At 43.3% G+C, this 14128-nt stretch overlaps 1 long non-coding RNA gene across 1 annotated transcript; it reads right to left on the minus strand.

The window, feature by feature from the left end:
• Positions 1 to 1101: 1101 nt before the first annotated feature.
• On the minus strand, positions 1102 to 7808 carry LOC311364163. Its single transcript, XR_014639137.1, has 3 exons — positions 7753 to 7808; positions 7538 to 7633; positions 1102 to 1284 (listed from the first exon to the last, which is right to left on the minus strand). It is a non-coding gene; the product is annotated as an uncharacterized lncRNA (long non-coding RNA).
• Positions 7809 to 14128: the final 6320 nt, after the last annotated feature.

The raw sequence follows: 14128 nt of genomic DNA on the forward strand, positions 1-14128 counted from the left end.
CCTGTACATGTTTGTATATAATTGTGATATTATAGTACCTGTGGTGTAACTTTGGTGATTTGGATACACTGTGACCCAAAACACACTCATGTGTCTTGGGGTGATTGGGTGATTGGCAGGCGAGCCTATAAAAGGCCGCTGCGCCCTGTGACGCATCACGTACAAGGAACACGGATGAAGGGCTAGACCCGAAAAGTTGTGTTGTAATTGTTGTTTCGGCTTTTAAAATACTTTTGGAACTTCTCAGCCCTAGTGTGCGATCTCCCCATTCTTCACTTGATAAACACTTAAAACATTAGTTTGCCAGCTGCTGGTCAGAGATGACTATGGGCATCAAGAGAATTAACATGAAAAAGTTCAGTGTTAAATTTCACATGACATGTCATTCACAGCTGCTAGTCAGTGATCAAAATGTGAATTTCAAATTCAACAATATGGCCAAATATTCAGGTATAACTTGAAAAACATTCTGCAGTTACACTTGTGCTAGAACAATAATCCCTGCTCAGATGCATCTAAAATACAATTTAAGACAATAAAATGTGTGATAAACACTTAAAACATTAGTTTGCCAGCTGCTGGTCAGAGATGACTATGGGCATCAAGAGAATTAACATGAAAAAGTTATGTTAAAATTCACATAACATGTCATTCACAGCTGTCTTGACACGTATGGCTTCACAGGTCTAACTTGAAAATACATTCTGCATTAACATTTTGCTAGAACAATCAATGTAGCAATGTAACAATGTAGAAAAATATAAATAAAATAAATCAATGTCAAATTTCACATTGCCTTATTAGCAATAACTACATAACTTACAAATGGGTGTAACACACATTTTACAAACTTTTGAGTTATTAACCAGCAATTAGTCTGAGAACACAACACAAAACAATTATGTGAACTTGTCAAATTTCACAGCTGCTAATCAGAGCTGACTCCAAGAGGGAAAACCTGTTTCTTTATTTCACTTTTCTTTTTGCAACGTTTAGACAAGACAAAGCTTTTTCTTTAGAGATTGCACACAGAGCATTTTGGGCCATTATCCAGGAACACGTGTTTCAAAGGTGTACTTAAGGTCCTCCCGATAGGAAATATTGAGTGCATAAAGGAGGCCGAGAAGGTAGGCCATGGGAGTATCCGGAAGGTCCTTTACTACTATGGATTCCTCTAAGATGAGTGCGATGTTTTGGATCTTGGGGGATGAGGCTTCAGCCACACAGGACATACAGAATTCCCACAGTGACTCCCTTGGCAGCCACGTCATCTGGATCAGTTTCCTGTTTGAGGACATTAAGAAATATGATTTTCAATTCAAACTCACATCACATACTATATGTCTTGTAGGGAGCCAGGCATCTCAAATTGGATTGTCATATCCAATATGAAGTTGTCTGTCATTTTAGCTTTGTTGTTGAAGGACCATTCCGGTGTATACTGATCCATATCCCCGTCATTCAAGCCTATCTGGTGCTGTCCATGGGAAAAATGAGAAAATTTGTAAAGCTGACTTAATGTGGTATTCAATAACACACAAGTTTAAGCAAGCACTCCGATTGGTCAATTCCCATTCTAGAGTGTGTTTAAATGCCTGGTGAAAGAACGGACAAAAATAATGTGCCTAATTACAGAAAGTATCGCTACGATAACTAGCTGAAACTACTTTCATGAGCCTAGTTTCCATAACAGCATTCAACTGTTACATTGTTTCACTTGCGCAGTAGGAACGAGGCGCTTTTACTATAGGAACTATTTTCTGATGGAGATGAACTCGGGCAGAAAGCTTGAATTTGAGGGCAAATGAACCCACAATATGAAAACATTTTACAATATTGTTGATAATGAAGATGGTTTGTGTTATTGATTTGCAATCTTGCACTCGATGGTGTTCTTGAATGTCATTATTGGTACTTGAAGCACAGGACTTCGGAACTCGGCGCAAGCGCCTCGTTCCTACGGCTGTGCTTTGCGTACCAATGACATTCAAGAACGCCATCTTGTGTAAGATTGCTTAAAAGAACCGATCACAGGTGGCCAGAGTAGGAAATGTGACATCCACTATTCCTCAGCACAAGTGTTTCCCAGGGCCAGAGCCGTATATAGAGAGAGTTCCGCCAACTCTGTTTAGAACGTTCAGGACAATTCTGTCGTGGATTGGTTCAAAGGTAGTCACGTGTTTTGTGTACGCCATCTTACAGACCAAACATTAATCAATCGTCATTACCATGCTATCAAGGCAAGTGCGACAACTTAAAAGAGAGGGATATATATCTGTAATATCATTACTTTTCGAAAGAAAATGTTGTGTTGTGTAGCCTATGGTTGCTCTCTAAGGCCCGGACGTGGTAAACGTCTGCATCATTTCCCTCAGGACCCTACTAGGAGTAAATTGTGGGAGCAGAGGGTCAGAAGGATGAACTGGAAGCCGAATAATTTTTCCTTGTTGTGTGAGGTAAGAACATTTCTATCATGGACTGTGTAAAGAAAACACATTTGGAAAATATTATTGTACCCCATCAATTCATGGCATGCTTCGAAAAAAGTACTAACCAAAGTGAATTTGATTTGAACTTAGCCTAGTAGTGTTAAGCTACACGATGCTCGCTAGCTCTTTGCGCCTTTTTTATGCTAATGCTAGCACTGAACTCCGGGACAAACAACCTGCATCTGCCGTCTGTATTTTTCCACCAGGCTCTTTTAAGTATGCATAAGTATGCACTGGTTAGATGCCATTCTGTGAAAATCGATGAAATTTTTAGAATAATGACAACTATTAATACTACATCATTGCAAGGCTAGCCTACTTGACGTACTATCTTTCTGCACTGACGCATTTTACCCTGCATTCTTTCAAAACACCGGCTGCATTGTCTTTGTTTATGTTCATGCATGTCAGAAAGATTGTGATTAACTTTGCACGGAAATCATGTGGATATATTGCAAACAAATGCCCTTTTGCAGCATTGCTTGGTCAGCTATTTCTCGAGTTACAGATAATACATGGTCAGTTCATGTTTGCTGGAGAGATTTATGTTACTCTTGTCTAGAGTCTAGTGCAAACAGCATGGTGCCAAAACGCTTATGTAATCCATGCAATAACTATGCATTGGTTAGATGCCATTCTGTGAAAATCCATTACCATCATTTACTTTCTCTTTGAAATTGCATTAAAATGTCTGACTCCGTTTGTAGGACCACTTCGATGAGACACAGTTAAGAGTCACAGAGCTGATGGTGTTATGAAGCTCAAGCCGAATTCCATCCCAACACTGTTCGTCTTCACCCCACCGACACCGCCCAGCAGACCCACCAAACGAAACGTACTGAAGATGAACCATCTCTGAATGCAAACATTCAGAATGTATTCAGAATTTATTATACGCTATATAGTGTAAGAAGTAAAGATATTAAAGATTGTCTAATACAAAATGTATACTTTTACCGTAATATTTGAGATGTTTTAATGGCTCTTCCCTGATTTCACTGTTGATATTTTAATATGAATATTGAATATGAATTTTCCTGTTGGAGGATCTTCCTGAGAGTCTGTTGTTCAAATGTTGTACAAATTATTGCGTACTGCTAGGATTTGAATGCAAACATTCAGAATGTATTATAAGTTATAGTCTAAGAAGTAACCAAAGTTATTTTTATATTGCTAACGTCTGATTCATTTTTTATGAAAGAGAAAACTCTTTAATTGATAAACAAAATCATACGTGTATGGTCTTTTTTCCCTTGGGCATTAGTCATCAGTCAGACTTTTAACAATAGACACAGTCTGAACATGACACCTAAGTAGGCTACGAGAAGGGTTAATTTGATGTTTAGGGGAAATATTTATAGTCTAGATTAAAATAAATAACCAAGAAGTTGTAATTTTTAGCCAATGTCTCAATAAGTAATCGTAGGCTACACGGCGACGGCTATCGGAGAAGGTAAGGTGAACGTGGCTCCACTGATAGGCGATCAGGGCTCCAGAGTGCGACCTATTAGGTTGCATATGCGACCTAATTTCTTAAGGTGTGAGTTAAAATTTAATGAGGTCGCTCCGGTGCTACTTGCAGGAGGACGAGCAGATATGAAGCGGTCGATAGTAGATTATTTTAAGAAGAAAAATGTCTCTGAGGAGGAAACAAATGAGGCTGTTGTTGGTGCTGGAGAAGGGTTAGCAGAGGAAGCAAAAAGAATCTCAGATTCTTATCTCAGATTCTTATTCTGAAGAGGACAGTGACAGGTTGGCGAAAGAGGCGGGGGGCAGTGGGGAGAAAAAAAAAAAGTATTGTTTTCAACAAAAATGGCTGGCGCAGTTCCCGTGGTTGCGTCATGAGGGACAAACCATGGTGTGTGTACTGCAGGACATGTGGCCCGTCCGTTGCAGGCAAAACACGTTGCAGGCATTTTGTAAATGGGTCTACACAATTCAAAGTTCAGTCATTAAAATTACACAATGAAAGCCAAAAGCACAAGACGTGCAGGGACCGCTGCATCACATGAAGCTCCCAGTCTCTCCCCACCTCATTTAATCGGATAGATGAGACCAATCGCTCGGCGGAGAATGAACAAATGATCATCAAGTTTAACACCGCCTACAACATCGCTAAAGAGAAACTCCCGTTCACAAAATGATGAAGAATAACGGACTGAACGTCAACCCCACGACCATGTTACCTCCCCTTTCTCTGCTTGGCCCGCCCAGAGAATTTGGCCCGCCAATGAGACAATGAGCTAGGACCGTGCGAGCGCCACATGTGTGTGTGTGAATACACACTGTAACGCAACGTAAAGTGTTCTTTGTTATTTGGATAACCGTTCCGCTGTTGGTGTAAAGGCCCATTCACACCCTACGGTAAATACGACGCTTTTGTCTGGTCCCGGAGGTCGTCCGTCAGTGGGTCCGTCGCCTCTGAGCTTACGAATCTGGAGTGCTCCGGACAAACCGGAGCACTACCACCGGAGATCGAGGCCGCAGTAGAGGCAGAAGTCCCAACCACGAGTAGTAGGCCTATAATAACTGATATGTATATATATTTTGTATTTAACGTTTTATACTTATATTATACTATATACTTGACCTTATAATTTTATTGTTCACCTGCTTTGGCAATGCAAATGTATATTTTCTATGTCAATAAAACTTTTTTGAATTAAAATTTTGAGCAGAGAATCTGCAGGTTGGTGAGGGGTGCCACATGCCACCTCGACGTACACTTTGTGCCGATGACACAGAGCATAATCATCTCCTCTACAGATACCATGTTTGCGATTGTCGATGCCAGTCATTTTATACACGACAGTCACTGCCCTCTAGGGGTTGTTTTGCGTAACATCCATAACACTGAAACCGGACGGAGGTATGAAGGGTAGTCCCGGAGACAACGTTTAGTACGGACGGACAAATTTCGTCCGGATCCGGAGGTATGAGGCGGCCTTCATGGCGCATAACATGCAACACAATAACGCAAGCTTGCATAAAGCTCCCATTTGGTGAAAAGACTAGACTGCGTCGGGTTGGTTGAGAAGGAATTGGGAACCGCGACATGGAGGAAAAAAGGATTGTTTCCTAGGATTGTCCGTCGGAGCCCCGCTGTAGCGGGCAGTGGGGCTGGGCGGGCAGCCCCGGGGTTGGCCAGCGTTCAGCAGGTAGCCCCGGGGGTGGCCAGCGGGCAGCGGGGCTCCGACGGACCGCTGCCGTGGCAGCAGGGCTGGGCGGGCAGCCCCGGGGGCGGCCAGCGTTCCGCGGGGCTCCGACGGACAATCCTGGGCAACAATCCTTTTCTCCTCCATGTCGCGGTTCCCAATTCCTTCTCAACCAACCCGACGCAGACAACCCCGGGCAACAATCGCAAGCAACAATCCCCTTCTCCTCCATTTCATTTCTCTGTTGAGTCTGTAGCCAACTTAATATTGACGTGGAAGTGGAAGAACCAGAGGCGTCTGAGAACCCGTCGCAGTCGTTTGAGATTCATAATATCATACGGAGGCGCAAACAGCTTTTGACCATGATAATATATATTATATAGATATCTAAATATAATATGATATTATTTAGATATAGAGCTCCAGGACTCCCGCCGGAGCACCCGGAGTGTTCAGTGTTCCACTGTAAACACTAGCGCATGGTACCGTGGCTGCAAGCTGCTCAGGGCCACACTCCCACCCTCCACCTTGACCCGCCTCTAAAAACGGCACGTTTGTGGAGAGCTCATTGTGGGACTGGCTCGTAGTGGCTGTAACTCTGCACCAAGGCAGAATTTCTTGAATGTCTTCAAGTACTGTATTAGGGGCCCACTAACACCTTTATTAAAGCATCCATAAAATAGCATGCCATGGGACCTTTAAACAAATAACATTTCCTAGCATTTAGCTAATATCTCCTCATGATCCAATAGCTATGCGACCCCTGAGGGTGTTGTAAAAAAACTCTGGTCTTCTCAGCAGCACGTAGGCTGATAACTATGAAAACTATGTAAACTACACTACCGTAATTTCCCGCATATAGGCCGCATCGTGGACAAACCGCAAGCCTTTAATTTATGTATTAAAAAAACAATTGTGTGCATGAGAACGGTGAGAGCACATCAAACGCGCGTAGCAGCTAGGACCCGTCTTTCTTTACTGTCTCCGAGTGTGTGTCGCTGTTAAACACCTGACAATGAGCTAGTTTACCATGATAAGACCGCCATATGAATCTGGAAAAAATGAATAAAGACAGGATTTGGTCTCCTATATTTCCTATGCAGGATAACTCATGTGTGTTTCCATTGAAAACAAGAACATTCAAAGTGATCCTAAACTTTAAACCTACTCTACGTTCTGTTGGGCAAAAGCATCAACCAAGAAATTTAAACAAATAATACAAACTGAACTTCCACCATCATGCATAGCACACATTTAAACAGATAAAAGAGCAAAGAGGAGCCAGCTCAATAAAAGCATCTTCCCTCATGGTATAATCTATCTATCTATAATCTATGGTATAATTCACCCCTGTGAGATGCGTGCCAGCTCACCAGCATAACCTGCAATGTCCACAAAACCAAGGAAATGGTTCCAACCCAATGTAGAAGAGTATATCACCCTTGTAGTTATGTGGCCCAGAACATTTGACTCGGACTGTAAGAAAAATAATAGCTTGTAGCCTGTAGAGGCCTAGACCTAATCACTAGTATCAAAAGAATGACCTGACAGGTGGTGAGTGATATGGCTGTGATCTAGCCCCCTAGTTCTAGCCAAAGCAGGTAGCCTCGGTCTAACATCTGCCGACAACAACCTGTATATCAAAGCAGCATCTTCCTCATGGTATAATCTGAAACCCCTGTCAAATGTGCTAGAGGGACTCACTTCACAACCAATAAGCTTTTATATAAGACAGGCAATTAACTTCCCTTCCCTCTCTCAAGCAGTCCGAGGGCGAAACAGAAATAAACTTTCAGATTTTCTACTTGTGTAGTATTTTCAATTACAGTATCTTCATTTTACAATTGTATCTCTATGCTTGTAAAATGTATATTAATGACCATTAATACTTACAAGACACTGCTTGAAAAGTAGATTAGGATCTTCACGTAGGAACACAGGAAGTCCTTTCATGGCTGCTTCCTTGCCGTGTCTGACGATGTTGGTGGTCTCAAAGAAAAAAAGAAAAAACAGAAAGATAGCTCTAATAATAGCAAGACTAATTGTAATTCAACAGATTGAATTTCATCTGGGCAAAAGTATTGTTTGGTACTGTACTGTGCACACACCTCATCATCAAGCTTTCTCAGTATCTCCTTCAGGTCCTTGCCAAACTCTGTTTTTCAGGCGCGGTACAAACTCAGCAGTAGGGGCGCATATTTTTCTACAGCAGCTCTGAATGTTCCGAGTAGATCTTTGTTTGTAATACAGAAAAACTCCTCACAAATCTGTAAAATGCAGGAAAAAACAAATATGTACAGAGGAATAGTAAGTAAATTGGGAGCCGTTTGACGGGAGAACAAAAATAAATAGGCGGTCGACTGACCGCGGCACTAGTCTCAACTAGTGCACTAGTCTCAACAACTCCGGTGGTCTGATCACGTGCTAAGTGCATGATGCCTGTAGTGCTGGCGAACTCACCGACGAGAAACTGTCAATTTCCAATTGATAGTGTAGCCCAGGGGTCCAAACTTTTCACCTACCATAATCTAAGATCCGAATCATCAAGCTGGGGCTAATATTCAGATCTTAGCTCCGCGGTCGGGGTTCCGTCCCCGGCCATAGGCCCGGTCAGGAATCTAGCTAAGATCTGCTAAGATCTGAATGGCCCGGTGGTTGGGGACCGCTGGTGTAGCCTATCTATGGGCAATTAAAATGCATGAAAAGGCCATGCTGTATGGATAACGCGAACACATTGGGTACCTACATCTAATAGAAAAGTATTCATCGAACCGCAGGCCTTGACTAGGCTAGTCTACATAAAAAAGACGTGTGCAACTAGCCTAGCTAAACACCGAATTGTGTTCTCATTAAACAACTTGCGATACGAGAGTCCTGGTTGCACAACGATAATAACAAATTAAGTGAACAAATGAATGATATAGTTGGTTGCATGGTTGAAACTTTTGAACAACCTTTAGGCTATTTGTTTATTTATTTCGTTTAGCTCTCCTTAAATTAAATTCACGCTTCAAAACGCACGACTTTTACTTCTAAGGCGAGCTTTACTTTAAGGCGAGCTGTCTCTGTTTCCGGCTCTCGACTTCCTTGTTCAAATATCATTGTACAATTTGGATAATGGAACAAGCTGACGCTTTGGCGCGCTGAATTGCATTGCACGTCTCGGACAATGAAATTAGGCAATACCCCCTAAACTGGCCTGTTTCATTATAGAACGTGAACAACTGTAAATGAATTATACTTCGTACACGGACCAAAGATAATGTCCTAACATCTGCCGGATACGAAAGCAGCATGAATGAATTCGGTGTTTTACCCATTAATAGAAATTGTGGAACAGGCTTAAAGAAGGCTAATTGCAAAAGGAAAGAGTGTTAAAGCGTTGGAAAGTAAATGGAAAAGCCAACGACATTACATTGCACATTGTAGCCTACACATCGTAATTTTGTCATAGTCAATGATCATGTTGTTTCAAGTATCAGTAGTACTAGTAGCAGCCCTATGAACATGTTTCATTCCAGATTTTATTGTCGACCATTAAATAGGTGTGGACCCGCTGATTAAAAACAAAACAAAACAAAAAACATGAATACCACCATCGACCAAGAGGAGGCAGTCTTGTACACATGATACCAAATGGGATACAGATTGTAAAATGAAAACAAGATACTATCCACCACGGATTATTGTGATCATGTAAGAACCAAAGTGACCACCAGTGCCTACATGTTTTGAGAAAAGAATCTGAAATGTGCAAAAAAGACTGAGTCCCGCTGTATTATTCAGGCTGAACTACAGCGACTATTCACGGGCGCGAACCCACTACTGAGCGGCACGGGGGCTTTGACCTGCTCCGTTTCCGACCTGGGCCGGTGCACCCCTCCTTAGACGACCTGGTAGTCCCGGGCTCCCCCGGGAGCACCATATCGATACCGAACTTAGCGCGGACACCCGATCGACATAGCCCACTGCAGCTCAGAACTCCTGAGCTCAAACGATCCGCCAGCCTCAGCCTCCCAGTAACTTGGATTACAGGCGCACGCCACTGCACCCGGCGAGAGCGAGCAGCGCCAGTAGGAGATATGGCTCGTTCGCGTGTGACGTCATACAGGTGGGCTACGTGGAGAGGTTGGATTAACGCCTCTAGGTTTTCAGATCTAGAGTTAGGGTTAGGGGTTCCGATGGGATGACATTTAGGGTTTGGTTTTTGATTTTAGGGATTGGAATTAGGGTTTGGGTTTACCACTACTAACCCTAAAACAAACCCTGGAACCGAACAAAAGATGGCACTGGCAGTAGACCTAATTCACAACTCTCCCTCTCAATTGTCTTCTGTTAGCGAGCCATTTAATATTAATGCTTTTATAGACTAGGACGTATTGTTTCTCCTTTAAATTAAGCAATGTCCTTTTTCTGCTACAACCAATTGTATTTTATTATCAGAGTAGAGTCAATGTAGACCGGACTGGTTAACTTTTAAATAAAAATGCAAAGATAATTTCCTAACATATGCCGGATACGAAAGCAGCATGAATGAATTCGGTGTTTTACCTATTAATACAAATTGTGGAACAGGCTTAAAGAAGGCTAATTGCAAAAGGAAAGAGTGAATAAAATACAACGTAGACTACTGCAATATTGGAGGCCGTGTTGAGTTAAAGCGTTGGAAAGTAAATGGAAAAGCCAACGACATTACATTGCACATTGTAGGCCTACACATCGTAATTTTGTCATAGTCAATGATCATTTTGTTTCAAGTAGGCTATCAGTAGTACTAGTAGCAGCCCTATGAACATGTTTCATTCCTGATTTTATTGTCGACCATTAAATAGGTGTGGACCCGCTGGTTAAAAACAAAACAAAACAAAAAACATTAATACCACCATCGACCAAGAGGAGGCAGTCTTGTACACATGATACCAAATGGGATACAGATTGTAAAATGAAAACAAGATACTATCCACCACGGATTATTGTGATCATGTAAGAACCAAAGTGACCACCAGTGCCTACATGTTTTGAGAAAAGAATCTGAAATGTGCAAAAAAGACTGAGTCCCGCTGTATTATTCAGGCTGAACTACAGCGACTATTCACGGGCGCGAACCCACTACTGAGCGGCACGGGGGCTTTGACCTGCTCCGTTTCCGACCTGGGCCGGTGCACCCCTCCTTAGACGACCTGGTAGTCCCGGGCTCCCCCGGGAGCACCATATCGATACCGAACTTAGCGCGGACACCCGATCGACATAGCCCACTGCAGCTCAGAACTCCTGAGCTCAAACGATCCGCCAGCCTCAGCCTCCCAGTAACTTGGATTACAGGCGCACGCCACTGCACCCGGCGAGAGAGAACGGCGCCAGTAGGAGATATGTCTTTGAGAAACATGACGTCATTCAGTGACGTTACTGGGTTACGATCGCCCCCTAGGGGAGATAGGAGGAAGTTACGAAGCTTCTGTTGTAATTTCTGTTTCCTAACACATGGTGACTCTCTCGGACAGGAAACATCCCCTCAATGGTGAATGTCACCAGACAAATGACATAGTCATCATTATTCCCGTATTCTATTCAAACGTTTAAAGTTATATTTGTGTAACGGTTTCCCTTATATCATGACTAATACTAGCCTACTTAGAGTTAGTGCTAGGGATAGGGTTTTCAATTATGATTACATTTTATTAATATATTTTTGTTTTTATATAAGAAACCCTAACAACCCCCACCAATGGAACCCTAATACCAAACCCTAGAACCAAAAACCTAAACCTTAACCCTTATACCAAACCCTAGAACCAACCCTAATATTAACTAACTAAAACCACAAAACCATACAATAAAAAATCTTAGCAATTCAAGCAGTTAATATTTTTAGCTAACACAAGAGTGTTAGCTAAATAAATGTAATATAATGTCCCTCAATTAACCCTTTTACTAACCCTTAACCTTAACCTTAACACTTAACCTTTACCCTGACCATACCCTACTACCCTAAATTTAAGGCATCGTTATGTGCTACTGTAAGTTGTATTTTGACCATTCCACGATATGGAAACATTTGACATTTGTCTTGTCTTGGAAATTTTAGTTTCTGTTGGCTGTTTTTGTAATATAAAATGGATAACAGATTGCCGTTGATTTATCACTGTTGTACTTCACCGTCTTCCTTAAGCTGAGTTCCTTCAGTCAATCAAGTAAAATGGATTCTGTTAAGTAGCAGTTAAAGGAGCAGTGATCGTGAGCTGCATGTGTCACACACACGCACGCACGCACGCACGCACACACACACACACACACACACACACACACACACACACACACACACACACACACACACACACACACACACACACACACACACACACACACACACACACACCTCCTCTTATCTTAAGGCTCCCCTTGGGGATTGGCGTGTGGCGGGCCCCGGGGCCTCAGCTGTTGTCTCGTGATGCGGAGCCACAAACTTGGAGGGGGGCGGTCGAAACGGTGGCGTCCCCCAAGGGAGAGGGGAGATGAGTGGTGTAATGAGTCGGGGGACAACGCCAGCATAGCTGAAGTAGCGTGGCTCCCAGGGGCCCTCAGAGACACGTGGCTCACCTGTGGGCGAGACACATGTCCCCCAATGGAAATACATATAGTTTATTCTAAGATTATGGAAGAGTAAAGCTTAGAGAGGTCAGTAGAACCAAAGGCAGTCGCTCTGTTGAATGAGACCCGATGAACTGCTGAAAGCAAACAGATTTTTTTTTGTTTTGTTTTACGGTAAACTGTTTCACCGTCTCTGAGGTGAGGGCAAAAGCACTTTCCATGCCGGGACAATAAAGTCATATTATAACTCTATCCATCCGATTTAACCGTAGGCCTATTACAATTGTATAATTTACGGTGGCCCGTGTTCTGTTTCTGTAGCGGATGGTTCTGTGGGGGGGGGGGGGGGGACGGGGGGGACGGACGGACGGACGGACGGACGGACGAATGGAACATGGATCTGGCAACACCATGGAAAGTAAAAGTTCCATAAGTAAAAGTATTTATCTTGTGCAGAGCTATCGCGTCACAACAATCCACCCCCCCCCCCCCCCCCCCCCGATCAATTAAGTTGTATAAATCTGAAACAAATTAATTTTAAGTATTTTACACACCCTGTTACCTTGACGCCTAACAAACGACGATAAACAAATAAGCAAATGATGCCAACTAAGTCTTGACAAGGGAAACCTCGATACACGCCATGCTGTATAACACACAACAATCACAATACGCCGAAAACAAAAAGTTAAATCATTCTCGGCGACAACAAGTGAACGTGTAATAGCCGTGTGGGGATGCCGCGTGCACGGCCGCACGCGTCTCTGCCTCTCGGTGCGTCGGGCGAGGTAACCCTGTAACCCGGTGATGATGACAAGCAGAGATCCAGCTGGAGATGTGCGGCGCGGAGAGCAAGCGGCCTCCTGGGAAATCACCGGAGCCCCAGCCCAGCAGCGCGTCCACTCGTTTAGCACCCTGACGACGTATCAATAATGTGGGTAATTGAATTTTTAGCACAAACACACAGGCGTCAGGTTTGGGGGATTGGTGCACGCGTGTGGTGTGTGTGTGTGTGTGTGTGTGTGTGTGTGTGCGTGCGTGCGTGTGTGTGTGTGTGTGTGTGTGTGTGTGTGTGTGTGTGTGCGTGCGTGTGTGTGTGCGTGTTTTTATTTTTGGTGTGGGTGTGAGTGTGCGAGAACTGTTGTGTTTAGTGTTTAGCTGTGCAAATACCCTCTTCCCCCCGTGGGAGTTGGTCAAGAAGGATGAATGTTAGATCCATTAAATAACAATTATACTGTTGGAAGACAGAGTGGCCGAGGCAGGGGGGGGGGGGGGGGGGGGGGGGGGGGGGGGGTGGGGGAGAAGGGGGGTAGAGGGTGGGGAGGGGGAAACAATATAATGCGGGGAAGACCTCCCCACCACCAGTATATACATGTGTTGCTTCTATAGGACACATCGTGATCTATGTAGGCAAATGTCGGCCAGATGGAGCTTCACAGCAAGATGGTGAACATAGAATCAATAACAGAATCTTCACCCCACAACTGGGACTTTTCCCAATTTTTTTTGGGGGGGGGGGTGGGGGGGGGGTATTTCCTCCACAGGAAAATAGCTGTAAGAGCAAGAACAGGCATGGAGCCCGATAGTTAACACTTATTCCTCTGTTACATCTTTTGGACATTGATGTTGATGTAAGATTACTTTTTTGACGATAGGCAAGATAAAACGTTCATCAAACATTTCCATGTGCATGGAGGTTAACTGAACGTCTGAATAATCCATCCTCTCAAACATCTCTATTGGAAAATAGAGGCCTTAACAACGACCTGACTTGGTGAATTAGTGGTCCATATGACCTTTGACCTTTTCAATGATAAAAATGAATGCATTACATCTATTACTCTTCATTAATTACAGTTTCCCTGTGTGTGTGTGTGTGTGTGTGTGTGTGTGTGT

This window comes from Micromesistius poutassou (assembly GCF_964030765.1).
Source record: "Micromesistius poutassou genome assembly, chromosome: 19".
NCBI classification, from domain to species: domain Eukaryota; kingdom Metazoa; phylum Chordata; class Actinopteri; order Gadiformes; family Gadidae; genus Micromesistius; species Micromesistius poutassou.